At 49.1% G+C, this 26,437-nt stretch overlaps 1 long non-coding RNA gene across 2 annotated transcripts; it reads left to right on the top strand.

Annotated features, from left to right (window-relative positions):
- The first annotated feature begins 19,435 nt into the window (after nt 1-19,435).
- On the top strand, nt 19,436-26,224 carry LOC144720372 (uncharacterized). 2 transcript variants are annotated; one of them, XR_013585747.1, is made up of 5 exons: nt 19,436-19,506; nt 21,862-21,910; nt 22,149-22,343; nt 24,233-24,326; nt 24,455-26,224. It is a non-coding gene; the product is annotated as an uncharacterized LOC144720372 (long non-coding RNA). The 2 variants fall into 2 exon arrangements; XR_013585746.1 differs by lacking the exon at nt 19,436-19,506 and having other exon boundaries at nt 20,172-22,343.
- Nucleotides 26,225-26,437: the final 213 nt, after the last annotated feature.

The raw sequence follows: 26,437 nt of genomic DNA, 5'->3' as shown, positions 1-26,437 counted from the left end.
TACCCTCGAGAGAAGCGGTTATTAACCTTTTCTGCAGCCTTGCACCCCTTGGGTTTTCAATCGTAAAATGTTTTTTTTTATTTTAATACATAGTCAATCTTGATTTGAAGCTTTCGTGACTGCGGGAATCCATACTCTTTGGTTCTTTCGGTAAAGTCGCGTAGGTATTAATACACAGGTTTGGTGAAAAGAAGTAGTTGTACTTACGTGTTTAATTTTCGTTTCGATGATTTACCTTCTAAAAAAAAATCTGGCCACGTCTCGCACCCCCAGGGGGTGCAGTGAGCACCCCAGGTTAAGAAGAAGAACCACTGCTCGAGAGGGGGGGGGAAGGGAGGCCCTTTGGCCAGCAGTGATGTTTGTAAGCAATCGCCGGGCTGTGTGTGTACCTTTTACCCTTCAATCGATAAGCTGGGGCAACTGTACCACGCGGTGGCTTGTACGACCGGTGCCGTTTGTACGTTGGCACGTGCCGACCCGTGCATTCCTTGAACTAAAAACATCACTGGAAGTTATCGCCTTCTCCTGCCTCCTGACGGAACCGGCAGTCGATTTGAAAGCGGTTACCGGTTCAGACTCGGTTACTGTACCGTCCTCCGGTCATGTGCCTGGCGTCGGTTTTTTGTATTGCCTGGCAACAGCGAGGACCTTTCTCGTGGCGAAGTTGCCCTGTCGAGGCGCACGTGTTGACAACTTTGATGGGTCGGCGGCAGCAGCAGACAAACACGGCGAGGTTGGGCCCCGTATTTCCGACGGTTGGTGGTTTAAACTTGATTTGACGCTTTCGTGACTGCAGGAATCACTATTTGGTTCTTTCGGTAAAGTCACGTGGAAAGAAAATTAATTAAATAATAGAATACGACGTTTCGACTGCAACACAAGCAACCGTCATCAGGTATAACTACATTTGAGAGAGAGATAAAACACAGACACTGACGGTTGGTGGCTTGTCTATTGTAAAATGGTTTAGTGTGGGAGCCGCAATGCATCCTAGCATTGCAAGGGGCAGGAGGAGGGGGGGGGGGTTTCGAGTACATAAAGCAAAGCAAGTACCATTTGATATCAAATAATATTACGAGGAGCAATTTCACTGCCGTTCGCCTTGCCTTGATCACGTGCGTGCGTGGTCAGTGAAGCGTGGTACAAGCCGTGGCAACCCACGCATGCCGACGCAGTACAGACATTAGGCATTCATTGCGATGAGTTTTCTCGTAGTAACTAACAACTCCTTTTGCAGGAACATGCGAGCACCGACATCATGGTGGGCCGTCTGATAAACAAACAAACAAACACTAAACACGCCGGCAACAACGACTGCTTATCCCGGCTCACCTGCGTGGCTCACCCGTACGATGCCGTGCGCTCACGGGCGCCGGGGAGACGACGTGGAGGGAGGAGGAGGATGTGGCTGTGATCGGGTCGGGGACGTCTGCAGGCGCGGGGGGGGGGGCTTCTCGCCCTCTCTCTCTCTCGCGCGCGCGCTCCGTCTCTTTTTTCGCACGCGCTCGCCCACCCCGCTTGTCGCAGAAGACACTTTGTGGGCTAATCATCCGCCGAGACAGTGACGCAAAGTGTCCTCGGTGGGGGGCTTGTAGGGGGGAGGGGGATGAGGGAGGGAGGGAGGGAGGGGGGATGAGGGAGGGAGGGGAGATGACAATGATCCCAAGGATGAGAGCGGGGACCCAAGGAGAGGCTCTGCAGCAGCAGCAGCGGTGGCGGCAGGCAGTGTTTGCTCGGGAAAACAAAACTAGCGAGTGTTTTGACAGGCCGGGTTAATAAAAGGAGAGGGGGGGGGTGCCACGCGAGAGGGAGGAATCGCGAGGTTGAACGCGAGATGCGTGCGATGAGAATGTGCACAAAGGAGAGAAGACAAATGGGTCTCGGTCCCTCCCGAGGCGAGTTAGGATGAGTCTCCACGGATGATGTCGCCTCGCCACCACCCCCACCTACCGCGCCCCCCCCCCTCCAAACTTCCACTAGCCCCCCCACCCTCGTCAACCCGGGGCAGCGCGACACATTCACGCGTTTAACTGGCACCACCTCAGCATCTCACTCTCTCCCTCCTTTCATTCCTCTATCCTTCCTTTCTTCTACTTTCTTTCCTGCCTATCTCCTTCCTTTCTCTCCTCTTACCTTCCCTCCGACGGTTCTTTTCGTCCCTCCTCCGATATTCCCTCGCTCCCTCTCACCCTCCCGCCCACTCTCCATCCTTCCATTCCTCGATTCACACGTAACCCTTTCTGTAATCATCGCTCCACATCTCCCCCTTCTTTCCATACCTCATTCACTTCCTTTCTCCATCTATATCTCCCTCCATACATCATCCCTCATATTTCAATGCCCCCCACCACCACCGCTTTCTCCTCCCTCTCCATTCCTCCCCAATCTCTCCATACCGCCCTCCATGTTTCAATCCCTACCTCCCTCGATACATTCTATATCCATACCCTCCTCCCTCTCAATCCATACCTCCCTCCATACATTACACTATGTAATACTTTTTTTGTTCCTGGGTAGTAAGTGTTATTTCCTAATTGCTTATGCCTCAAAAGTACAGAAAATGGCTCTTATTCCCCACAAATTTAGATTTTATGACATTTTGAAATGTACCTATTTTCCAGAACATTCCACAGATTCAGTGCCGAGACAAACTTGGAGTAACTTCTTGAACATTTTAGAACTTTTCAGTAATATAAATAGTAGTATAAATACAGGGGCCTTAAGCGCACCGGTTTAGTTCCAGCTGCCCAAGTGGATACATATCTGCATTTTCCTGAGATGGCATCAAGAGGCTGCAAGCATCCGGCAGACGCATTTTGCGATGTCTGCGGCCAATTTATCAAGGCAAGAGTGAAAAAGTACTCTACGGAAGCATCTGCTATGATGTGTGAGGCCTACAAGGCATATTTCGGCATGCCTATCGGGGATCAAGACAAACCCTGGGCACCTCATTTCACCTGCGAGCAAATGCAAAAAAACTCTGGAAGGTAAGATGGACAATTGTTGCTCGGAATTTTACGTAATATAATTTGTAAAAAAAAATTGTTTAAGTTTTTAATTTTAAAATGTTTGAAAATTTTCAATGTTATTGAAAAACTATTATATGAAAAATGTTGCAAGAATCTCTTACACATTAGTCATGGGTGAAGTAAATGTATTTTTGTAGGATGATACAGAGGGGAAAAGAGAGCCATGAAGTTCGCTATCCCAATAATTTGTGGGGAACCCACTGACCACTCAAGCAACTGCTACTTCTGCCATGAGCTCCCCGTACCCACTCCCCCGGAGAGAGAGCAGCCGTCTTTAGAAGAGAGCAGCAAGTCGGAGAGCGAGGAAGACGTAGATCCAGATGACATTTTCAGAGGTGGAACCTGAGGAAAGAACCCCATACTACCCCAACATTAAAGACCTCAACGACTTGATCAGAGATCTTGGTCTCACCAAGTCCAATGCTGAGCTTTTGACGTCTAGGCTCAAACAGCGGAACTTGTTGGATGAAAGTGTGCAAGTCGCAGATCGGAGGAAGCATCACCAACCTTTTTGCAGATTCTTCACCCGTCAAGATGGGCTCTGCTTCTGCCACAATGTGACCAGTCTGTTCGAATCAATCGGAATCGCCTGTAACCAGAATGAGTGGCGCCTCTTCGTTGACAGCTCATCCAGGAGCCTCAAAGCCATGCTGCTCCATAATGGTAACAAGTACCCGTCTCTTCCCCTGGCTCAATTGGTGCACCTCAAAGAGGATTACAACAGCATCAAGACCTTGATGCACGCCTTAAAGTATGATGAGTACGGCTGGGAGGTCATCGGAGACTTCAAAATGGTGGCATTCCTGATGGGTCTCCAAGGCGGTTTTACCAAGTTTCCCTGCTATCTTTGCCTTTGGGACAGCAGGGACACCAAGGCACATTACCACAGACGGGACTGGCCACAGCGGACCGAGTTCTCTGTGGGGAGGAACAACGTCGAGTAGGAGCCACTGGTGGACCCCCGGAAGGTGCTGATGCCGCCACTGCACATCAAATTGGGCCTTATGAAACAATTTGTCAGAGCTGTAGATACGGAGTCGGCAGCCTTCAAGTACCTTCAAGACTTCTTCCCTAAGCTGTCTGAGGCAAAGGTCAAAGCTGGTGTCTTCGTCGGACCACAAAATAAAGAAGATCCTGGAGTGCAATTAATTCCCCAAGAAGCTCACTAGTAAGGAGAAAGCGGCTTGGAACGGCTTTGTCGCAGTGGGTCGTGGCTTCCTGGGCAATCACAAGGTCGGGAACTATGTGGAGCTGGTTGAGACTGAAGAACTACGGCACAATGGGCTGTAGGATGTTCCTCAAAAGTCCAAATCCTTGATATTCATCTTGATAAATTCAAGGAGAACATGGGAGCGTACTCGGAGGAGCAAGGCGAGCGCTTTCACCAGGATAAACTGGACTTTGAACGCCTCTACCAAGGACAGTATAACAAGAACATGATTGGAGACCATATTTGGGGGCTGATTCGTGAAAGTGATTTACAGTTTCATCGTAAATCCCGAAAAATATTTTGTAGTCTTTTTATTATTTTAGTATAAATACATGTTAATTTTGATTCATGTTTTTTTTTTTCTAACCTTTACGTAAACGAAAAGACACAAATTCGCCCGTTTTCTCATTTGAAAACATGTACATTTCAAAATATCACTATCCTGGTCACAAAGACAAAGTTTGTGGGGAATAATAGCCATTTTCTATACTTTTTAGGCATAAGCAATTAAGAAATAACACTTACTACCAAGGAACAAAAATTGTGTTCGTGTCATCTATCCCTACCTCCCTCCATACATTCTCTATCTATAACTCCCTCCATCTCTCCATCCCTACTTCCACACATTCTCTATTCATACCTCCGTCCTCTAAAGCTCGCTCCCTCCATCGCTTCCTCTCCTCTGTATCGGGCAGAAGACTCTAACTCGAGCTGGGATTCCAATGCAGCAGTAAAAAAAATAGTTACGCGAGTGAATTTTGTAAATCCAGTCTGACGGTTGTCTACATAATATTGATTGCAGCCCCGTGTAGATCCATATCTGCGGTAGGCAGGGTTTTCCCCCTGAAGCGAGCAAAATCTGATGACTTGGCTGAATTTAAAATCAAACTGAAAATGTCTCACAATTTATTCATGAAGTTGTACGTAAAATCATTTACTTATTAATAAACATTGATTTTCTTCCGTTTAATTATTGCTTCGACGGTCTTTCATGAACTTCATCTATGTATAACTAATTATACTATATGCTTTTATTTATGTTTATGCCAGGCGCATTTATTAATTATCGTTCCAAGTAAGTACATTAAGTGGTTTATTTTCTTGTACAATTTGATTCCCGCTAACAGTGAGAGGTCGCGCTTAGTGGACTGGCTTGACGGCTTGTTTATGAATTGCAATACGGGCGCATAGGTATTTCAGGATATTTATTTTTGTCGCTGTACTTTCAGGCACGTTGCATGCACAAAAAGTAGAACTTACGACTCGGCTCTGCACGTTACATAATAATGCGTCAACAACGTACGGGTCCGCTGCTGGGGAGCCGTGCATTAAATATTAATGAAGTGAAGGTGAATGAGCTGACTGTGGTTACTCCATGCACTGTGCCTCTGCCACGCGTCCGGAGTTGAAGGCTCTTGGGCATTTGTGGAAGTGGTGAGGAGGTCGCGTAAGGCGACCAGCCGGGCAAGCTGCTCCTGGTCTCCCAGAAACCAGATGTACGAATGAATGTATGTATATATGTTGAACTTCTTTTGCACCGTACGTAGCCAGCCGTGCTAATCGGAGGTGCGGCGAAGGTAGAACAAACCAAACACGACAAGGACTTCGAAAGAAATGAGCTTTCAATCTAGACGATTTTTAAAAGTGCACCGCTCCAATAGCTTCCGAATATCGGGAGGAAGAGCGCTCCAGACGGCAGCAGAAGCGCATCTGCAGTGCGCACAGCCGTGCACTTATTTGAGGAGGGGTGGGGAAGGAACGTTTTGCCCAAGCCATGGGCAAACGGTTTCAAGTGTATTTGTTGAACCAAGAGGTAAGAACTCAGGAGGGGCCACCATGAGTCTCATTTGCCAGGAATGACTGGGGGCCCATTCGTGTGCCAATAGGCGAAACGACGATTGATATGTAAATTTTGGACCGTGACGCTGGCACACGATGACCTCCTCTTGCAAACAGGGTCAGGTGATCTTTAACGTCCGGCGCGTGAAGCCGACTTGAGCGCAGTAAATTTCGATCTAAAGCTTTCGTGACTGCAGGCATTCATCTTCTTGGTTCTTTCGGCAGCTCCTTACTATTAAAATTTCCCTCCCTTTATTGCTGCTAATCCTTCTTCCTCCCTTTATGACTGCTAATCCTACATAATACACGAGCATAATATGACTTTGAGACCTCCCCACCACCTACACATTCCACAAGTAGTGATTAATCCCATATCTGCATTTTCCATAAATATGCTAAATTCCTCTGTTGATATGTAAATTCCTTTGTCAAGGCGCTCTCCTCCTCTAACCCAGCTTAAATATACACTGCCAAGCTTGGTGGTGTTCATTCGGACGCTGTCTTTCCGACAGCCCTGTTCTTCACCTAAGGACGGCTGCTTGTGCTGTGGCCGAAACGTCGTGAGAATTGTATTTAATGTTTTATTTTTATTATTTTATTATTTCCCTTCTACGTGACTTTACCGAAAGAACCAAGAAGTTGAGCGCAGTAGCTATCATGGTCATCAAAACCGCGGTCTTAATCGCGGCGACCACTGGAATCAAACCATGAACCTCTGCAACAAGCAGCCGACGCCGACGTCTGACCTTGCCGTCCGGAATCCATTTCCGCCTGGCTGTGTTTGCACTGCTTAAGACCCCTCCTGGTTCAGGTCTAGGTCCAAGCCCTCGATTGAACATTCCATGATGAATGTCTCTTCCGCAATGAAGTCTACTCAAAGCCGCTGCTAAATTGGTAAATAATTACAGCCCATTGTCTTTATAATTGCTGGATAAAGGCCTCCACCATGTTGTATTATCCCGGTGGAGTTCTGACCATACTTCACCACTTAGAGCGCATGTTAGTTAATCTCGGGAGGCCAATACTCTATTAAATATCGCACACGGCGTGATGTATCACGACGGAGCTGCATGGCTCCCGGTGTCCTCACGCGGTTTGCAACCCGCGGACACATCGGAGAGAGATTCTCGACTGTCACAAACGTCACCCGTGGCCAGGATTCTAACTCGGACGGCTCTCAATCCATAAGCACATCGCGATGTTACCGCGGTGCCACCATCCGGCCAGTAGCGTCTTCCACGAGAGGCTGATCTTGACACCGCTAGTGCGAGCGTTCGAGAGCACACACGCGCACAACGCACGATTTTGCGTTGCGCTGATGTTCGTGATCAGTCGAGGCTTTCTGAGCCTCTGCCTATCCGCTCTCCCCCAGCTCTCCCTTTTCCCCAATTCCTGTCACACCCCCCCCCCAACCCATGTCAATATATTAGCTGCGCCGCCTGGGATCATCCCAACTTTCTCACAAACATCTGTTGCACAAACACCGCCTGGTAACCGGGCGGTGAAAGCATCCGGTCAAACTTCAAATTGTGCCCAACGATTTCCACCCCCCCCCCCCTTCTTTCTTAGTGACAAACACAGCCGTGCTGTATCGTTACGAGGCCACATGAATCATATTTGCTCCGGCCAACTGGCAGATCTTAATTGTTCGCGATTCTAAGCCATATTCCGCCGTCGCTACTAAGAGCTTGATATTTGTTTATGGCAGCTGTACGCTGTGTATGTGTAATGCAAGTGTGGAGCGGTAGTGTAACGGCCAGCACGCTGCGTTCCCGCTCACGGCCAACACCTGTGACGATGATCTGAAACTGCTCCTAAGCCTCCCCTAGGTCGACTCGGCCTCAAATGAGTACCGGGCGTGGTGTGTAAACATCGCCACTCTAGAGAGCCACCGCGACGCCCTGATGACCGATGGAAGGGATGATGACCGGATGGGTCCAAGGATATCGACGATGAAGGGATGGGGGGGGGGATCAGATTGTTAGCAATGACTGAGAATCTAACTTAGGCGGCTAGGTTCATCGTGCAGTGCGCTGAGCACTGGTGCCACAACTCCCCCCAAGAATGGAGACGTGAAATATACATAACGATGAAACCGGAATAATAATAATTATTATAATAATAACCTTATTACTCGTGCCTGTTGTGCATTGAGACATCACGATGCCCCCGTTCCGGCAGACTTTCTTGTGACAGACGCAACTTATTAATATCGATGCGAATGTCCAAAGGAGCCTCCTTGATGTCGCCATAAACGTGTTTCGTTATAACACTGGGGTGGAACAGGTGGCGCAGTGGTTAGCGCATCGCGCTACGAACCCAGCGAAGCCGAGGTTCGATTCCAGGCCACGGCTAATATTGGTGATTACCTGAACCAGCCCTGCTGAGTTGTCACTTAACGAACCAACCCGCAGTGACGAGCGTGGTGAAATATGGTTAGAAATAAAACCTCAACTGATACAGTGGTAGCTTGTTGACATGGGGATGTAAAATGGGATTATTAATATCGTAATGCTAAACATCTTAATTGTTTGTTTAGACACGTGTCGGAGGGAGGCACACATCTGGATAACATTGTTTTTTTTCCTATGGGCCAGGATCAAAAGATTAAATTAATGGGGAAGCAGGCGCGGACGAAATTGAATAATCTAGTTTCGTATTGTAACTCGGGTGTCGGTGGCTGTGCACGTGTCTGCTGTAATCCAGCACTGTGGTGGAGGCAGCAGCGAGGGGGGGTTGGTGGGTTACGGCACACACAGACGTTGTCGTGGTGGAACTCCCGTGGGCATCGGAGGTGTCATCATACCCTGGTTCGCCAGCAGAACGCATTACAGCAAGTGGGCGAATCTCCATCAATTTCCATCTGTACGGGGGACGGAGTTCAGTTTCATTTATCTGGTATAGCCCTGTGAGCCATTCGGCTCTTGAATCGGGTGCAACCGCAACAAACAAAAAACAAAAACATGAACAAGAAAACGTCTTAATTTGATTATGTGACTATGTGCAAACAGAAATTCCAAGAAAAGACAGCAAAATATTGCAGAAAAAGCACCGTACATCAACACTGTGTGCAAAAATCCCAGTGAGATGCAAGTCAAACAACAACAACCACAAGACACCCCTGGCGTGTATATTACAACACAACTCGTCATGAACTTACTGAAAACATCTTTTAAAATAAACCCCCAATGCAGTAGCAGGACCACCACCCCTCCTGAAATAGAGTCCTTGTAACGACGAAAGGGAGACTCGACGTAGAGGACGTACAGGGCGGAGATGGAGCCAACGAGGTCACGTTGTAGTGGGTACGGGAGGCGGCTATGGATGAACAGTTGGCATCTCGGTACTATTCAGGATTGTGTGGCCGCTTGGGGGGGGGGGAGGCGGCCTTCATCGTGGTCGCTGTCGATGACTGATGAATACCAAACGTTACTGGACTCTGACGAGGCGATGAGCAACAATGGAGGGGACACACGGGGGGGGGGGGTGGTCCCCAACGCGCGTTTAGTCACAAACCCATTCCTAGTCGAAGTCTCTCCTCTCCGCTCGTCGTCTTGTACACGAGCAGGCAGCTACTTAACCCCCCCCCCGGTCCATCTTCATCAGGCTTAGGAGCAGCGCCGCTGATCGCCGCAGTTTCACTTCCCCCTTCCCACAGCCCCCCCCCTGCCCCCGCCCCCGCCCCCCGCACAATTTCTCGCGGAAAACCCCAAAACATCTCCGCATCGAGCAAGTTAATTAAACCCCATTTAAAGTGCCCAGCCAAGCGATTACAATTACGTTGTAAAAAAAGAGAAAGAGAGAGAGAGCCCCCGAAACACTGTATCCACCCCCATCTGCATAATGCACAATGCCAAAGGAGTAAGCAGTTTCGACTCAATTATCTGCCTCATAGATCTTCACAGCCACTTGGCCGTGCTGCTGATGGGGCAGGTATTTGTCCGCAGGGGAACGCCGGACATTTGCGTACTCGGTGGCACGGAGAAGGGGGGCGGCCCGTGGCGCAGGGCTCGGAGTACCTCACTGCCCCCCCCCCCTCGGATTACCTCACTGCCCCCCCCCTCGGATTACCTCACTGCCCCCCCCCCTCGGATTACCTCACTGCCCCCCCCCTCGGATTACCTCACTGCCCCCCCCCTCGGAGTACCTCACTGCCCCCCCCCTCGGAGTACCTCACTGCCCCCCCCTCGGAGTACCTCACTGCCCCCCCCTCGGATTACCTCACTGCCCCCCCCCTCGGAGTACCTCACTGCCCCCCCCTCGGATTACCTCACTGCCCCCCCCCTCGGAGTACCTCACTGCCCCCCCCCCCCTCGGAGTACCTCACTGCCCCCCCCCCTCGGATTACCTCACTGCCCCCCCCCCCTCGGATTACCTCACTGCCCCCCCCCCTCGGATTACCTCACTGCCCCCCTCTCTCGGATTACCTCACTGCCCCCCCCCCCCTCGGATTACCTCACTGCCCCCCCCCCTCGGATTACCTCACTGCCCCCCCCCCTCTCGGATTACCTCACTGCCCCCCCCCTCGGATTACCTCACTGCCGCCCCCTCGGATTACCTCACTGCCCCCCTCTCGGATTACCTCGCTGCCCCCCCCCCCCTCGGATTACCTCGCTGCCCCCCCCCCTCTCGGATTACCTCGCTGCCCCCCCCTCTCGGATTACCTCGCTGCCCCCCCCCCTCGGATTACCTCGCTGCCCCCCCCTCGGATTACCTCACTGCCCCCCCCTCTCGGATTACCTCACTGCCCCCCCCCTTTCGGATTACCTCACTGCCCCCCCCCTTTCGGATTACCTCACTGCCCCCCCCCTCGGATTACCTCACTGCCCCCCCCCCCATCGGATTACCTCACTGCCCCCCCCTCTCGGATTACCTCACTGCCCCCCCCCAGCACTGAGTCAGTGGGGGGGAGGGTTTGGTTCCGAAGAAATATTTTGGGGGGGGGGATTCCTCCCCCTCGCCCCCCTCACCTCCTCTCCTCCATGTGTACATTGGTAGTGAGGTGACAGAAGAGCTGTAGCCCACATGGAGACGTAGCGAGATGAGAGAAGAGACGGATCCGGTGAACTGACGCGCGCTGTGTACAGCCATAATAATAATAGTGCTCCGTATCTAGAAAAGCCTCGCTGAGTTTCAATACTTTTTTAGATGAGGGCCCCTGCATTGGGATGTTGGACCAATTTCACTTTTAAACAATGGGTGTTTTGACGAAAGTTAAATTAAGCTCCTTTAGGATTCTTAGGGTCTCACGTCAATGCCTTGATCATCAGACGCAATAAAGGCACCTGTGGGATTCTTAGGGACTCGTGTTTAATTCGTCGGGCTTGGACAGCCAGAATAAGGCACCGGTTAGGATTCTTAGAGTTCAATGTTAATTCCCGGGGCTTGGAGGGCCGGGGCTAAGGCAACCACACGCATCGTAGAGTTCTGTATGAACACCCCCGATTCTCGTCGAGTCAGACGAAAGCACCCTTCGAAACTCGTAATGTGTCATGTTAATTCACAAGGCTCGGAGAGGCTGGCTCTAAGGGGTTTAGAGTAATACCACGAGGCTCCGCAGAGCCAGCTTCAATAGCAGCATTGGCTGCGGAGAATCTGCTACCAAGACTAAAATAAGAAGAAAGAGTAGGCTAAATTTCGATTTAAAGCTTTCGTGACTGCAGAGATTTATCTTCTTGGTTATTTCGGTAAAGTCACATAGAAAAGAAATAATAAAATAATAAAAATAAAACAATCTTAATTTTAGAACTTTCGTGACTGCAGGAATTATTATTTGGTTCTTTCGGTGGAGGTTATTTAATTTTAGTGTGTCCTCCTGATTTTCAGGCTTGCTTGCCGTGCCATCGTACTTGCAGCACCACGTCTGTTGACCACTCATTGATATGCTAATTTTTTCTCTAACCCCCCTCCCTCTCTCTGCCTCCGCCCCCCCTTTGTCTATTTAAGGCCACCCCACAGAGACGATCACCCCTCTCTGTTACCTGTGTTGCTCTCGCTATGTATCTTGGTGATATCTGTCTGCTAATATGTCTGTCTATAGTTTTCTGGTTAGATTTTATGTCGCTATTTCATTATACCTGATGATGATTGCTTGTGTTGCAATCGAAACGTCGTATTCTATTATTTAATTTAATTTATTACTTTATCTTTAGACGTGACTTAACCGAAAGAACCAAATAATAAAAATAAAACATATTATTATTATTATTATGTAAAGTCACGTAGAAGGGAGATAAAAAAAAACCGCAATATTATTATGCTTTATTTTTTATTACTTTATTAAAATAAGAAAATAAAATAATAAAACAATCATATTATGTTTTCTTTTATTAAAATAATAAAATAATAAACCATACTAATATGATGTTTTCTTTTTATTATTTTTTTTATTTCCCTTCTGTTTTATTATAAAAACATAATAATATAATGTTTCATTTTTTATTATTTGATTTTATTCATTTATTATTTCCCTTCTACGTGACTTTACCGAAAAAACCAAGAAGAAACAAGAGTAGGCTGTGTGTGTTTTGTGTGAGAGCGATACACGCTGTCCATATTATGGGCCTGGAGAAATGAATGATGACTCACGCGTCGTGGTTGCATGTTCATATATTGTACGTGGTACACACGAGGATTTTGAATAGAAAATAACAAGTCAATTTTCTCTCTATCCAGGTCATCATTTATAATGTTTATGTAACATTTTTCCTTGCAGAGGAATATCATTACGGTGCTTGTGCATCTACACACGTGTCATTGCATATAAGCTGCGAATCGCCTGTGTGCATGGCATGCTCGTCTGGAAGACTCGTACGAGACCGTACGATCTAAATTGTATTATCGGTGTATAGGCGCAGCTTATCTACTCGATCGTTGAGAATGGCATGGCACATTATGTTGGTCAACATTTTCTAAAATCGTACAAGCGGTGGAACGTGTGTCCATCGGGGACCCATGTCTTCTGTGTCGATATATTTGTACCAATTGAAGGCTGGCGACTCGAGACTCACACCACGCCCGGGTCCGACTTTGTCTCGTAGAGCGCTCACCGCCGCGCCGCCGCTCTCCACAAGTTGTTCGCTCACGGCACTTGCCCCAAACAGTCTAAAGTCTATACGGGAATCTTTGGCTTTTGTTTTTCGTATATTTGTGAATCTCTGTAAGGGCAGTAGCGTTGCGGCTATACAGCACACACCGCTGTAAATTTGGCACTTAAACGACAGCTAATAACAACATTGCTCTCGTGGGAAATCAAATTGCTGACATAGCATTTTTAAATAAAGCATTTTTAAACTCTTCGTGTAAAAGGTTTGCAGGATTAAAGATTTATTTTTTTAAAATCTATTTAAACGAGCGGTCAAGGATGTGTAGTCCATCTCGCCCTGCTATCCAAGAACGTTAGCACGGTGGTACGCTACGGTGTACTATATTAGACAATGGTTTCTTATCGTCTTGATGAACATCAGCCGTGTTTCTATTCCACTTCTGGCTGAAGGGCCTCCCTTTTTAATGGTTGTTCACGACGATCCGCCCGCCAGAAGTTTGGGGGGAGTCTGATCTTCGGTGCCGTGAGCGGTTGTCGCCCTGACTCCATTCGGCGACGTGACGGCAAACTCGAGCCGTGAGCCGCGGTTACGTGACAATGGAATGGGATTTCTAGCGACGCACATTTGCCGAAGTTCGTGGTTTCCCGGCTGTTGTCAAGCCAAGCGGCGATCTGTGGACAACGCACACACCACCCCTCCCCCTGCAAATGATGAAGCTGCTGCCTGGCTCGGCGCAAACACACACACTAAATAAAATAAAGAAGCACATTTATTATCATAATGAGAAGAAGGCAATGTTATCTAAAATATCCTCGTGCACTCATTTGTCTTACGACTTCCATTTCCATTTCCACCCGATCAGTGGCCCCCAAATACAAAGGTCCCCCATCTAGCCTTCAACAGACTTGCCGTTAGCGAATAGCACATGAAGGGCCAGCACCACGCCCGGCCGCCTTTGTCTCCCCAGTGGCAATGTTTACACCGCACTTGGTACACAATTAAGGCTGAGTCGACCTAGGGTGGACCCAGGCCCCGTTCAAATAATCGTTACTGCTCCCCACAGCTAAACACAGACTACATTATTATTATTTTTATCAGTTAAGGCCCATTGAGCTCTGTAGCTATTTTTCAGAAACGACCTGGCCAAAAATATCTCGGCAAGTGGATTATCACGTGGAAATTTGTATCAGCCAAATACTTCAAAGGCATTTTGATTCTAAATATGCAGAGAAAGAGAGAGAGAGAAAAACGGAGGACCCTGAGAAAAATCCAACCGGTCACGGGGAAAGAGAGTATTGCAAACTCCAGATATACAGGCAGGCGTGTGAAGGTTGGGGGGATCGATCGTATACCACGCGAGGTAGTTAACATCTCGCCACCATGGCGCCGCAAGACAGACAGGCGTAGGAAATAAAACAATTCGGCGCGAGGTGGCTGCGGGGGCCACCACCTCACGCTGTTGAGCGATTTTGCTTGAAGGCATCCCAGACTCGCACGCACGGAATTTTTTTTTATCGTCGCGAAACGCGGGCGGTTATTTTTAGAGGCGCGTAATTGTGTGTGCCACCCCCGTTAGGCATTAAGTCGGCTTTTTTTAGGAGCTATTTTTTTTGCGATCCGCCTTATTACCTGCCCTGAAATCGGGGTCAAATCTCGAGGTGCATTTTTCCCCGGGTTAAGTCCGCGAGATGGAGTTACAAGATGTGCCGCGCGCGTGATGAACAGCACAATAACCCTCAGCCGACCAAGTCCATCAAAATCGTTATTCGTTATTGGTGCAGCTGCCACCCAGTTCCACGAATAACCCCCCCCACCGCTCCTCCTCATTTGATTTGATTCTCCCAAGGCGTGCGAATTACACTGGTGGGGGTCTCCTTGTGGATGAAGTGAAGCTATGTTAATGCCGGGTGGGATATTACCTATCGTGAGGTTTGGGGAATAATGACATTTGCTCATCAAAAGATTGTATTACCCGTGCTAAGTGCGCGGCTTGAGCGTTTGCGACACGGTGTCTGTGTGTGTGTGTATACGTGGCTCGCAAAGGAAAAGGACAATGTTAGGTGAGAGATCGAATTGAGACCACGGCTCTTGCGAGGGAGATCTGGGTTGTAAAAACAATACGCAATCAGGATATGTATTTGATACTGGAGGAATCCGATGAGCTTTCAAGGCTCTTTTATTCACAGATGTCCAGTCCGGGCGGGTCAGAACGTTACATCAACAAACAATTTAAAAAAACACAATAGGGGAGTAAAATACCTGGGCGGATACAGGGGAAATACAATGGCACAGTAATTTGTAAAAGAAAGTGAAATGGCAACGATAACCCCTGAGATAATTCCAGATAACGGTCACACATTTCGCAGTTGCAGCTTTTAACGCGAACCTGTAACGCGAGCCACATTCGGTCACATTCGTACTCATCCGAACAACATTGTCGCCAAATGATGCTTCGCCGAGCAGAGTGGTGAAGTATGGTCAAACACCCCCATCGGTGGTTGGCACGGCGGTGGATTTGTCCAGTGGGGGGAGGGGGTCCGTAAACGATTATTGTGCCAGGTTTGTGATGTGTCGCCGTTGATCCGAGCGCCTTCTCTGGGCAGTTTTTTAACCCTCGGCGGGGCATAGACGCCCGAACGTGGACGGTTGCTCATTGCGCATTTCATCCAGGTGTGTGTGTGCGTGCGTTTGTTTTTCGAGTGCAAGGTGAGGTGTTGGCAGTAGTGCTGGGTGTGAGGTGGGAAGACGTGACGGATGGTGTTGATGCGATAAGCAAGGTCCTGTGATTTGTAGGAACAGTTATGGGGAGGAAGCTGCATTTTCTTAAACTCCTCGATCAAATTAATCAGTTCCGTAATGATGTGTCAATATAAGCTTGCGTTCGTGCCGTGCATTGTAAGAGCCAGTGATGTCACCGGCGGTGAAGTGTGCTTGGAATGAGACCTTGTCGAATAGAATTACACTTAACCCTCCCGTCCAAATCCTCCCCATGGATCCCTCCGTCGAACCGTGGGAACTCCGGTGCAGTTTCACCGCCTGCACACTTGATTGGTCCACCACTGAATAATGTCGCGTTGTCATTTTCTGAAAGGATAACCATTTTTTTTTATCTTCCACAACGTTTAAAATTGTGTCGGAAAGGAAAAAAAAACTGGTTTATCGTGGAATAAAATCACATCTTTATATTATTTTTTATGCAAGTCTGGCAGTTTTATGCCGGGGATGAACTTGGCTTACTGTGACTTGACCTCCTTCCTTAAACTGCTCTCGTGGTTGACAGTCGTGTCACCGCTTGTAAAAAGGCAAATCGCGCGTCGCCAACTGACACCCGGGGTAAAGCTTCTGTGTAAAGCTGACATGAAAAGCAAAACAAGCATGTTGGATAAAAAATTTAAAATATAATAATTAGTATTGGAGAGCCTCATCAGTGAGTGGCAGATTATTCTTATGGCCTCTGGAATGGATTAGGTGCACTGCATCGTGACGCTGTGGCCTACATAATTAAAGGCGATCTCCACCGTAACACAACAAATAAAAATCGCTCTAATTTAACAGGTTGAAGCATAGAAGTGTATGAACCGAGACCGCATGTGGCGGTCGTAACGTGGCACAGCGGTGTCGTGTTTACCACTCGTAGCAGGGGGTTCGCGGCTCGAGCCCAGCCCCCCCCCCCCCTTCCTGGTTAATACTGTGGGTGTATGGACTAGATAATATGCGCCAGCGCAGGCTAAAAACATCCCGTGATGTTATTCAAAAAGTAAAGTAGGTAGGCCGCAAGTGATGATCATGTCAATGGCTATATCGTCCAGTGGAAGAGTGAATGTTCGTGTCTTTTACGGACGTTTTTGTTACTCCCAGACAGGTTTCACGCAAACTGCAGTGGCTCCAGTTTCGCTTGAAGACCAATTTCCACTGGGCAGCGTGGTAGGCCCTCATCCAGCAGAGGATTGCTCTCCTTCGGCTGAAATAATTCTGCGGAGTCGTCTTGCTTTCGGTCACATTCATCTTGAAGGTCGTGTGGCGTTTGTTTGTGTTCTGGATGTTATTGTCCATAGCAAAAACACTGGGCTCACGTTGTTGCAATGCCGAAGCCATCTCTGATTTAAACCAAATTCTCTGGTGGGTTGATGGCCTCAGTCTGGTCACCCAATGACTGCAGAACAAAGTCGCCTTATACGTAAGATTACACCTTATTTGGCAACATTTCAACTTTGAGATTCCAAGATATCGTTTAGTTGACTGGCATGTTATGATAATTTCTCTGCCGCTGTACGTGTAGGGGAAAATGCAGCGCTCTCTATCTGGGATGAAGAGCTCACTTTGTGGCTCTCCACTAACACGGAGTGAACTACTGCCCTGTGGGAGATGCAGATTCAGCGTTTCGTGGCACGACCCCAATGGCACAATGGGGGGGGGGGGAGGGGAAATATCAGAAACAAAAATCTTCAAATTGTTAAAAACTCTAAGAAATTCTCTATCGGGGGGGAGGGGGGGTGGCAAATGTTAGGCTGGAGGGCGATGCACTGGTTGCGGTGTTCGGAGGCTGATGCCACAAACTTGACGAGCCGCGTGGCCTCGAGAAAGCCAAGTGGTGGGAGTATAGCTTCAAACGTGAATAATGGGCTGCCGCATTGACGCCTACCACCGCGGAGTCGAGGCGTCGCTGCGAGAGTGTTAAATATGCCTGCGGTAGAGAGATATACGCGTAACAGCCTTCGCAAGCAGAGTGCCAACTTTGATCCACCGCCTTTTAGCAACCAAGCCCGGCAGTGAACCCCACAGTGAACCCGGGCTTACCGTGACACTTTTAGTCCCACGGAGCACCCTACAGACGTGTTGGCACCAAGTCAACGTAGCCGCTGGCAGTACGCCGCGTATCTGGCAGGCTTTGCGAATGCTCGTCCCCTTTGTGGCATCAGCCTCCGAACACCGCAACCAGTGCATCGCCCTCCAGCCTAACATTTGCCCCCCCCCCCCTCCACCCGATAGAGAATTTCTCGAGTTTTTAACAATTTGAAGATTTTTTTCTGATATCCCCCCCCCCCCCCATTGTGCTATTGGGGTCGTGCCACGTGCCACGAAACGCTGAATCTGCATCTCCCACAGGGCAGTAGTTCACTCCGTGTTAGTCGAGAGCCACAGAGTGAGCTCTTCATCCCAGCTCGAATGCGCGCGCCCGGTTTTAATTTTTTGTGCAAATATTTTCAGCGGTGTGCAGTGCGAGCGGCCACTCGTCGCGCGCTGAGAACGATGAGGACGAAGTCGTCAACTTGTGACGCGCCGCCGCACAGCAGGCGGAGTCCGCATTGGCTGTGCCGCCTCCGCTTGGCAAGCGAGGGTTCTACTACACCTCGTCGACGCACACGGGGAAGGAGTTTCGCGACATTGGCGCGGTGATCCATCAAACCTTCGTCATCCTCGGGCAGCAAATCCGTGGCCACATGGCCTTGTTGCTCCGCAGAGGTTTGCGCGCAATCGGCTGGTTATTTAGGCAGCGTGGAAGTTCATTGTTGATAAGGTGCCCGAGTGGCCTGCAGTGGTTGGGAGGGGCCCAAGTTGTGCACGTCGCCTACTTATTCCTTAACCTATTGATTTTGGTGTAATGTTAGCGGCTAAAATATTTTTTTAGGCGGAGAACTCACCGGACTGTACCATTAGACCTGCATTTATCGTACGCAGTGAGCCAGCATGCTTTCTCGGTGTCCTCAACCATTCTAATCGGGGTGAACAAACCGCTTGATTTCGTACGTTTTGTGGGAAGTGGACTGTGAAGGGACGGCGCGATTCGCTTCACCATAACCTTGCAAGACGTAGACACACGCACACACAACGTGTACAACGATGGAGGTCGGACAGAGGGAGGGGAAACGGCGCCAGCTATGCTCGAGTCACTTCTGATCCTTCAAAGTAAACGGGACAAACCTACTGACTTTTTTTTTGTCTCGCCCGATCTCCATGACATTCCCAAGATGTCACCGCACCTGGGCCCTCTCTCTGATTCGACCGCTCGCGCGCGAACAACTTTCTAAAAACCCTACGAGTGACTTTAAAAAAAAAAGTTCACGACTTCCCTCCTTTGCGCTTACTCTTTAGTTTTTTTTGTGCGCCCATGAAACATTTACGAGCCCAGGGACGGCTCAAGCCGTTGCGCCCGACCCATTCTGGCCTGTCGCATCACCGAGTGGCGGGGGTGGGGGGGTGAGCGGGGTTCGCGGAGCGAGCGCCGTCGCGTCCGCCGTGTGGACGAACAGACGCGGTGGTGGTGGCGGTGGTGTTGGCGGTGGCGGCGGTGGTGGTGGTGGTGGTGTTGGCGGTGTTGGCGGTGGTGGCGGTGGTGGTGGCGGCGTGCCAAGCAGTTGCGGGCGGCCAACCCACAGCGCCGGTGAGGCATCGCACCCATCCAGTCGTGCCCTTTGCTTTTCACAAACCTCCAGGCGGAGGTTTTCTGGCTCGGCGTGAAAACTTTATTCCTTTATGCCAATTTTTTACGACTTCACCAGCCGAGTTCGTGATCCCGTGCCTGGCATATATTTCAATGGCAAAGTCTGACTCGCTTTTCTTTTTTAAAGCGAAAGGTCCTCTAACTTTCGAATGAAATCTTTTTTGTTGTTCTGTTGTTTGGAATATTTGGCTGCTCTAAATTTGCACACGATATGAGCCACTAAGTTGAGCTATTTGTGGCCAGGTCGCTACTGAAAAAAGAGCTATACAATACAGCTCGGTCTGCCTTACCTGGTAAAATACAAATAGTTTAAAATGGCGTATGGTGGTTGGCATGGACCCTGGTGTATGAAATAAAATTGGGGGGGGGGGGGCCTCTGTCCAATTTTCTCCCCACCCCGGCCACCCCCCGACTCTCCGGGCCGCGGGCACAGTGACAGCCAAGATTGGGGGGGGGGGGTGGGGGGTGGGGGATGGTAAAGAGGACGGTGGTGGGGTTGAAAGTGAGAGGTGCGACCAGGAATTCTCGACGCCGATTTGCGGGTGAGCTGGCAGGCAAGCTGCCAAGGCTGGCACCTTTCGGAGTGTGCGAGCGAGCGGGCACGACAGGCCGGGCGCCGCCGGTGCTCTAGGGAGTCCCCCGGCAGACATCCCAGCGCAGCCCAACGCGAAAATTGCTCACTTACAAATGAGCGGCCAGCTGTTGCCGCCTCCTCGATAATGTGTCACGCCTCGAAGCAGTCTACTGAACCCGCGGCATTTCTCGCTAATCCCACTTTAAGTCGCGCAAATGTTGTGTGCATAATTGCAGTATGCTGCATCTAATGCGACTGGTCGTGAGGCGGACTGAATGGCTTGAATGAGCGACTGGTCGTACATTTTAATGATTTTCGAGAAGGGTTCGAGCTGAAATCTGGTATAAATGTTGTTGAGTCTTTGCTCTTAATTCTCGGAATTTGGAAATCACAATTTATATTTTAGGCCCCCGCAAAAGCTTGCGTGTGGTGGCTTTGAATGGCACTAAAATACAATGATGAAATTTCAATGACAAAGGTCATTTCCCGAACCAACAATTAGCACGGTTAGCTATGTATGGTGCGAAAGAAGTTCAACATACATGCAATTTACATGTATACATTTTGATGCACTGAACCAGGCCCCGTGGTGTCTGCAAAAGCCTCTTGCAAGACATCTGATGATTCACTCCCCCACTATACGAATCAATTCTTCTTCATGCGTATGGTTGTGTGCACAGACTCACCATGTGCAGCTCTGATAGCAGAGCATAGCATCGGTGGTGGTGGGGGGGGGATCTGAACGGATGATGTTGTCAATGCCTCCGCTGAATTTTAACCGAGGTGCACAATGCTTCGGGATTTCCACAGGCGCCAAGTTTTCTGGGATTGTCCGTTTGAATCATCTGCCCGGGTGCTTACAGGTGCTGCGGGTTAATCGGTTCAGCGGGCGCCGTTTGTTCCGAGGCAGCTCCCATCTAGGGGGAGGGGGTGCGATGGTTGGGGTCCAGAGCCGCCCCCTTGGGAGGGCGGAAAATCGGAGCGACCGCCCCGGGCCCCGCGCTTTGGCCAGGGCGGGGCGGGGGGTCGCGTGCTTCGACGTGACAGAGTGTTGAATGTAATACTTCCAGTTGAGTTTGAAGGTGTCCGGAGTCCCACGCGGTGGGATTTGCCCGGGTCCCGCAGCCCTCCTATGGACAGACACTGGGTGGGTGGGTCGCTGACGAGACATCCGGGGATCCCGCCGTCTATCCAGACCCGTGCCGATTTGCCCCTCCCCCACCCCACCCCGCCCGATGTGTTCTGGGCCCTCCACGCTATGAAAAATCGGGATCCACAAATCGATTCGATCACGCATCGATTCGTTTTCATCTCGTTTTTGTTGTTGCCGTATATCGGTTTCTCCCATTTTCTATTTGTTCCACTGGCCTAAATGGAACATTCGCAGAGAATGTAGACATAATTAGCTTTGGACGAGTCAATTATTGAAGACGACACGCACAATACACTGCGTGTCGTACTATTTGTAAGAATCTATTTTAATCCGAATCATGGCGTTATGTACCTAGCTCTTGCCAGTAACATCGGGCAACCCAGCAGCATCTGTGTCAAACAGACCCCGCTTTGCTGAAGAGCCTCGAAGAAGTCGAAAACTGGTCCAGTTTGTTCCTGCAGCGATCGTGATTGCGTTTAACTAGGTTCAACCTGTCTATCGTGTGTGGCGATGCAACACAAACAATTGAACATGTCGTAAACCACTGTAATCTGCCCTCCTTCAACAGCGGAGCAAGAGCACAACGGACACGAACTCTCTCCTGAAGCACACTCATGGTGAGCAGACCTTGACATTGCCAATTGCTGCCATACACGACAAAAGAATAGAGCCTATATTTTTCGGCGAGCAAATGCTATGTTGATACCTGTGTAAAAAAAAAATTCTACCGTGCTTTTTGTATCAATAATTAAAACACAGCCACGAAGATGACCTACGCGCGATATTCTGCGAACGGCAACGCGCAATTGTTACGAGGATGGCCCGGACGAATCAGGTCGCCCCCCCCTCCCTTAGTGACACGTAACCACGTGGCCCGGGAGACAATGAGCCACGCGGTCCGGGTACAGCTCGCAGGCTGCTGTGGGAACACCGGCTTTGGCCCACTTGCCTAGCTCGTGAACGCCGTACATCAACATCAACGGCCATCACCAGCCAAGGTCAGTCCACTGCTGGACGAAGGCCTTCCCAAGCCGTCGGCATTTCTCAAAGGTACTGCGATGCAGCCATCCACCTAGCACCTTGCACACGAGCTGATTTTAATCGATCAGTGGTGCCACTTTCGTGGTCATCCTATAGCACCAACGTTTAAGCTTCGATTTTTTTTCGGTAAAGTCACGTAGGTAAAAAATTAAAATTAATAAAAGTTAAATAAAAATAAAATAAAAATCACGACGTTTCAGAGGCAACTTAAGCTTCCATCTTCAGGTGGAACCGTCACAGCACGAAATCTGTATCAAGTGAAGACGGTAGCTTGTGTTGCCTCCGAAACGTCGTGATTTTTATTTTATTTTTATTTTACTTTTATTAATTTTAATTTTTTACCTACGTGACTTTACCGTAAAAACCTAAGAATATGAATCCTTGCAGTCACGAAAGCTTGAAATCTAGAATTTAAGCTTCGAGTTTATTTTGTTTAACCGTGTGAGAAACTGAAGAGATTAGGATGAGTCTCATTTACGAGAGTGACCTGCGGGCATTAAGCAGTCAATAGAGAGGAGCTGATTGCTGCAGAATGATCCCAATCGCATAATTTGCGGAAAACTTTCGAATTTGGTAACTGTGGACCCTGACGTCGGCACACGTGGTCTTACTCTTGCGAACGACGTCAGAAGGGGGATCTGTAACGTGCAGCCGTGAAGCAGACGACCCAGAAGTGAACTATTTCCGGTCGTAAAATTGTAGCGTCAGTGACCAGGACATTTACAGCAGAATGAAAAATAAAATAAAACAGATCTGCAGGCAAAGACTCGGCTTTGCAGAGAAATAGATGCAGTTAAATCCACGTTGGCATGTATTGCACTGGAGACCCATGCAGGGGCAATTCATCGTCGTGCAGCTGTGAATGGATAAAGTATTTTTAATGGGCGGAGGCTTAAGTCATTTGTTTCGCGCAAGAGCCGCTTCTCTGTTTAAGCGACGTCACATAATCTGTCACCAGATTTTGAAAAATGCACCCCCCGCTCCCCCTGCCCACGTGCGAAAAGCAAACCGCGATATTGTGATCGGGGGAATTGAGCGGAATCGTCGCGAAGCAATGTTCATAAGGCGCAGTGCAGTGTTCATTATCATCAGCCGTGATTAGTCCACTGCTGGATAAAGGCCTCCCCCCCAAGTCGTCACCCATCCCTTTAATGGTTCCTACAATGCAACAAATCGGTCTCGCTCCCACGCATGTGCTGATCTCACCACTGTCTCCACGCAGACGTAGTCTTCAGTTCGTTCACTCCTTCGGCTGCCACTCCATCTTCGGTCTCGACCGTCAGCCATCAACCCTCAGTTATTTATCCTCCAGAAGAGGCCCGCATAATTTTCGTACCAGCAATGAAATCCAGGGGCACAACCACGAGTTCCCCCGTTCTGTCTCTCGTCTATTCCAAACATGCCGTGCTTCTCTGCTGCACACTTTTACGATTTTTTGGGCCCTCTGCCTTTTTTTCTTTTTCGGCATGTCCATGTTTCTGATTCATATGAACATACAAGAAAGGTAAGTTCAACGCATGGGATTTCGCGACCAAATATTTTGATTCGTAATAGATATTTGGAGGACATTTTGACGATTCTGCCAAATCCCTGACGATGCTGGTTGTAACTACTAGCGAACCGTCTGGTACGCGTGTTAAATGTGTGGATTGCTTTACACTAGCACACCGGTGGCACTGATTGAAGCAGCGATAAATTGGCCACGTTTTTTCACCACGTAACAACTTTATTGGCTTCGTCGGGTGGAGGAGGGTTTACGACACACATTGCACTTACGCGATGATCTGACCCCAAAATCTATCATCTAGTATTTTAATCGGTGCCAAACACCGATTTAAATACTTTGCCGTTGCTTTTCATTACCAACCTGCTTTTCCCTCGCCCAATTTACGACGCAGTCGGCTCTCGCAGATGTGATCGACAAACGGGGCCCGCCCATGGACACCCAAGTACTCCGGCGGCGAAAACGAGCGTAACGAGCGAGTTCCATTGGTGCGTGCGCGGCTCGAACATATTTGGCATTGTCTAATGCAAGAGCCGCTTCCCCCGCGTACATTTCGAACAGAAGGGGGGAAATGAACGGCTTGTAAAGTTCCGAATGAATTTCCTTCTCATTCCAGCTCTTCCCGCACCCACAACACTCGGTGTGTTTATTTTTAGCCGCCGTGTAATGCTCGAAAAATGAAAACGTCGTAACCAAGTGGCGACGCTCTTCACCGTGTCTGCTAAAATGCGTCAGCTGTTGAAAATGCAGCCGGAGTGACTCAAGGGAACCTGCATGCCCACATATGCGCATCACGGAGTCGGACTAGAACACAATCGCTTAATACTGAAGAGGCGATCAAATTGGTCAGGTGGCTCCGATGTCTCAACACCGCCCAGAATTCTGGGTTTGCATTCAGGTGGCCATCCATTGATGATTCTCAACTCTGTTTCAAAACCGGAGCGAGTTTGTCTCGGTTCCGGTCACCAATGTCTGCACAGAAACTTTGCTGTCGTGTTTAGTTTGTTGCCCTTGCCACGCACCTCCGATGAGCGCGGTTGGCTACATACGGTGCGAAATAAGTTCTACATAATACACTTTTTTTTTACTGTGGCTTAAAGCCAGCGTTCACGATCGCATCAAATATAGCAGAGTGTGGAAAAGTGCTCTCCCTGTTGTGTAGCGAACAAGAGTCACCTGAAGGGTTTTTCTTAAGTTCTGCCAAAAAACATCGCTTATGCAGTTTCAAACAGACGGGGTCGCGCTGCTCTAAGAAGTCCAATTTGTCTCACGACACGATGCGAACAATAGCGCACCCAGGCATTAAAGTGTGTAAAAGACCAAACAATATTTGTTCAAATAATAGCAGAGACGCTTAAAGTTTCACTCCTACGAGGGGAGTGCGTCGATGGATGTGCTTTGTGAAGGGCTTCCCCCCACCCCCTCACCCTCTCACCCCCCCCAAACAAAACAGTGAGGAGCAAGACTGCAAGAGGCAGCCGGCCAGGTGTAATCGCAGAACAGGCCGTGTAAATTCGCTTTGAGCTTGCAGCCACTTAGCCCTTTTTTTTACTAACTAACATCCACTCATCTACATTTCACACGCGGCTTTGTACCTGGGTTCTCCAGATGCAGATGCACTCCATTAGCGATATTTTAACGAAGCTCTCTGCCAGAGTAGGGGGAGGGGGGGGGACACGAGGAGAGGGACGGTCCGAACAAAATGTTACCGATGAACCTATTTTTCATAAAATATTCACCTCATTATTTCCGATGGAGTGTTTTGTCGGTGCGATTTTGAAATTAAATTGTATAAGATCAGGCCGTCTCAAACTCCAGTCCTCACGCCCCCCCCCCCCCTATATATGGTCCACATTTCAATTTGATGTCAACACTCACGTGCATTCACAGGCAAATTCACGACGCGTCCTCCGCTTCGCGCCCAGGACCTGTTCAGACATCGCTTGCCGCCAATGCGAGCCGTGGCTGGGAAATCCACCTCAGATTTGTGGGTTTCGAGTGCGGTGGCACCAACAAATGGGCCCTCCGTCTCCACTACTCGTTTTCACTGTTGCAATATTTTTTTTGTCGAAAGGTGAACAATTGTTGAATACAACATTAAGATCGCCGGGATGAGCCATTTTCGAGGGTCATGTCGCCCTCTGGTTCAAATTAAGCTGTGTCGCAGCAATTTATTTAATCTTAATCCAGCCAACATTTATTCGTAATTACTTTTTTTTCCGAACACGCAATTACATTCTAAACATACAAAAACTCACTCAACTTTCGTTCTGAAAAGTACGGTTGTGTTCCCTCACCTCGCCCCGCGCGCGTGCCGGACTGCATAGTAATGATGTGCTTCGAGGAAAAAAAAACCTGATTCACGGGCATATTTTGAGAAGCTTGTTGTGACAAATAAAAAACATTTTTGCAATGAAGGAGCAGTTACTGCTCGGCAAGCCACGTGTGCTTGAAGCGACAGGAGGGCAAAGCCGCTCACAAAGTGCCACTCTCAAGCCGGCCGAGTTGTTGATGTCACCGACGATAGCTATTTAAGCCGGGCAGCCCAATTCTCTGGAGTGTCCCACAGCCAATACGTAGGCTCGGCCCCCGATTCGTC

The sequence above is a fragment of the Lampetra planeri genome, chromosome 8 (assembly GCF_965212315.1).
Source record: "Lampetra planeri chromosome 8, kcLamPlan1.2.h2, whole genome shotgun sequence".
NCBI lineage: Eukaryota > Metazoa > Chordata > Hyperoartia > Petromyzontiformes > Petromyzontidae > Lampetra > Lampetra planeri.
This window is presented reverse-complemented; position numbering and strand designations above follow the sequence as displayed.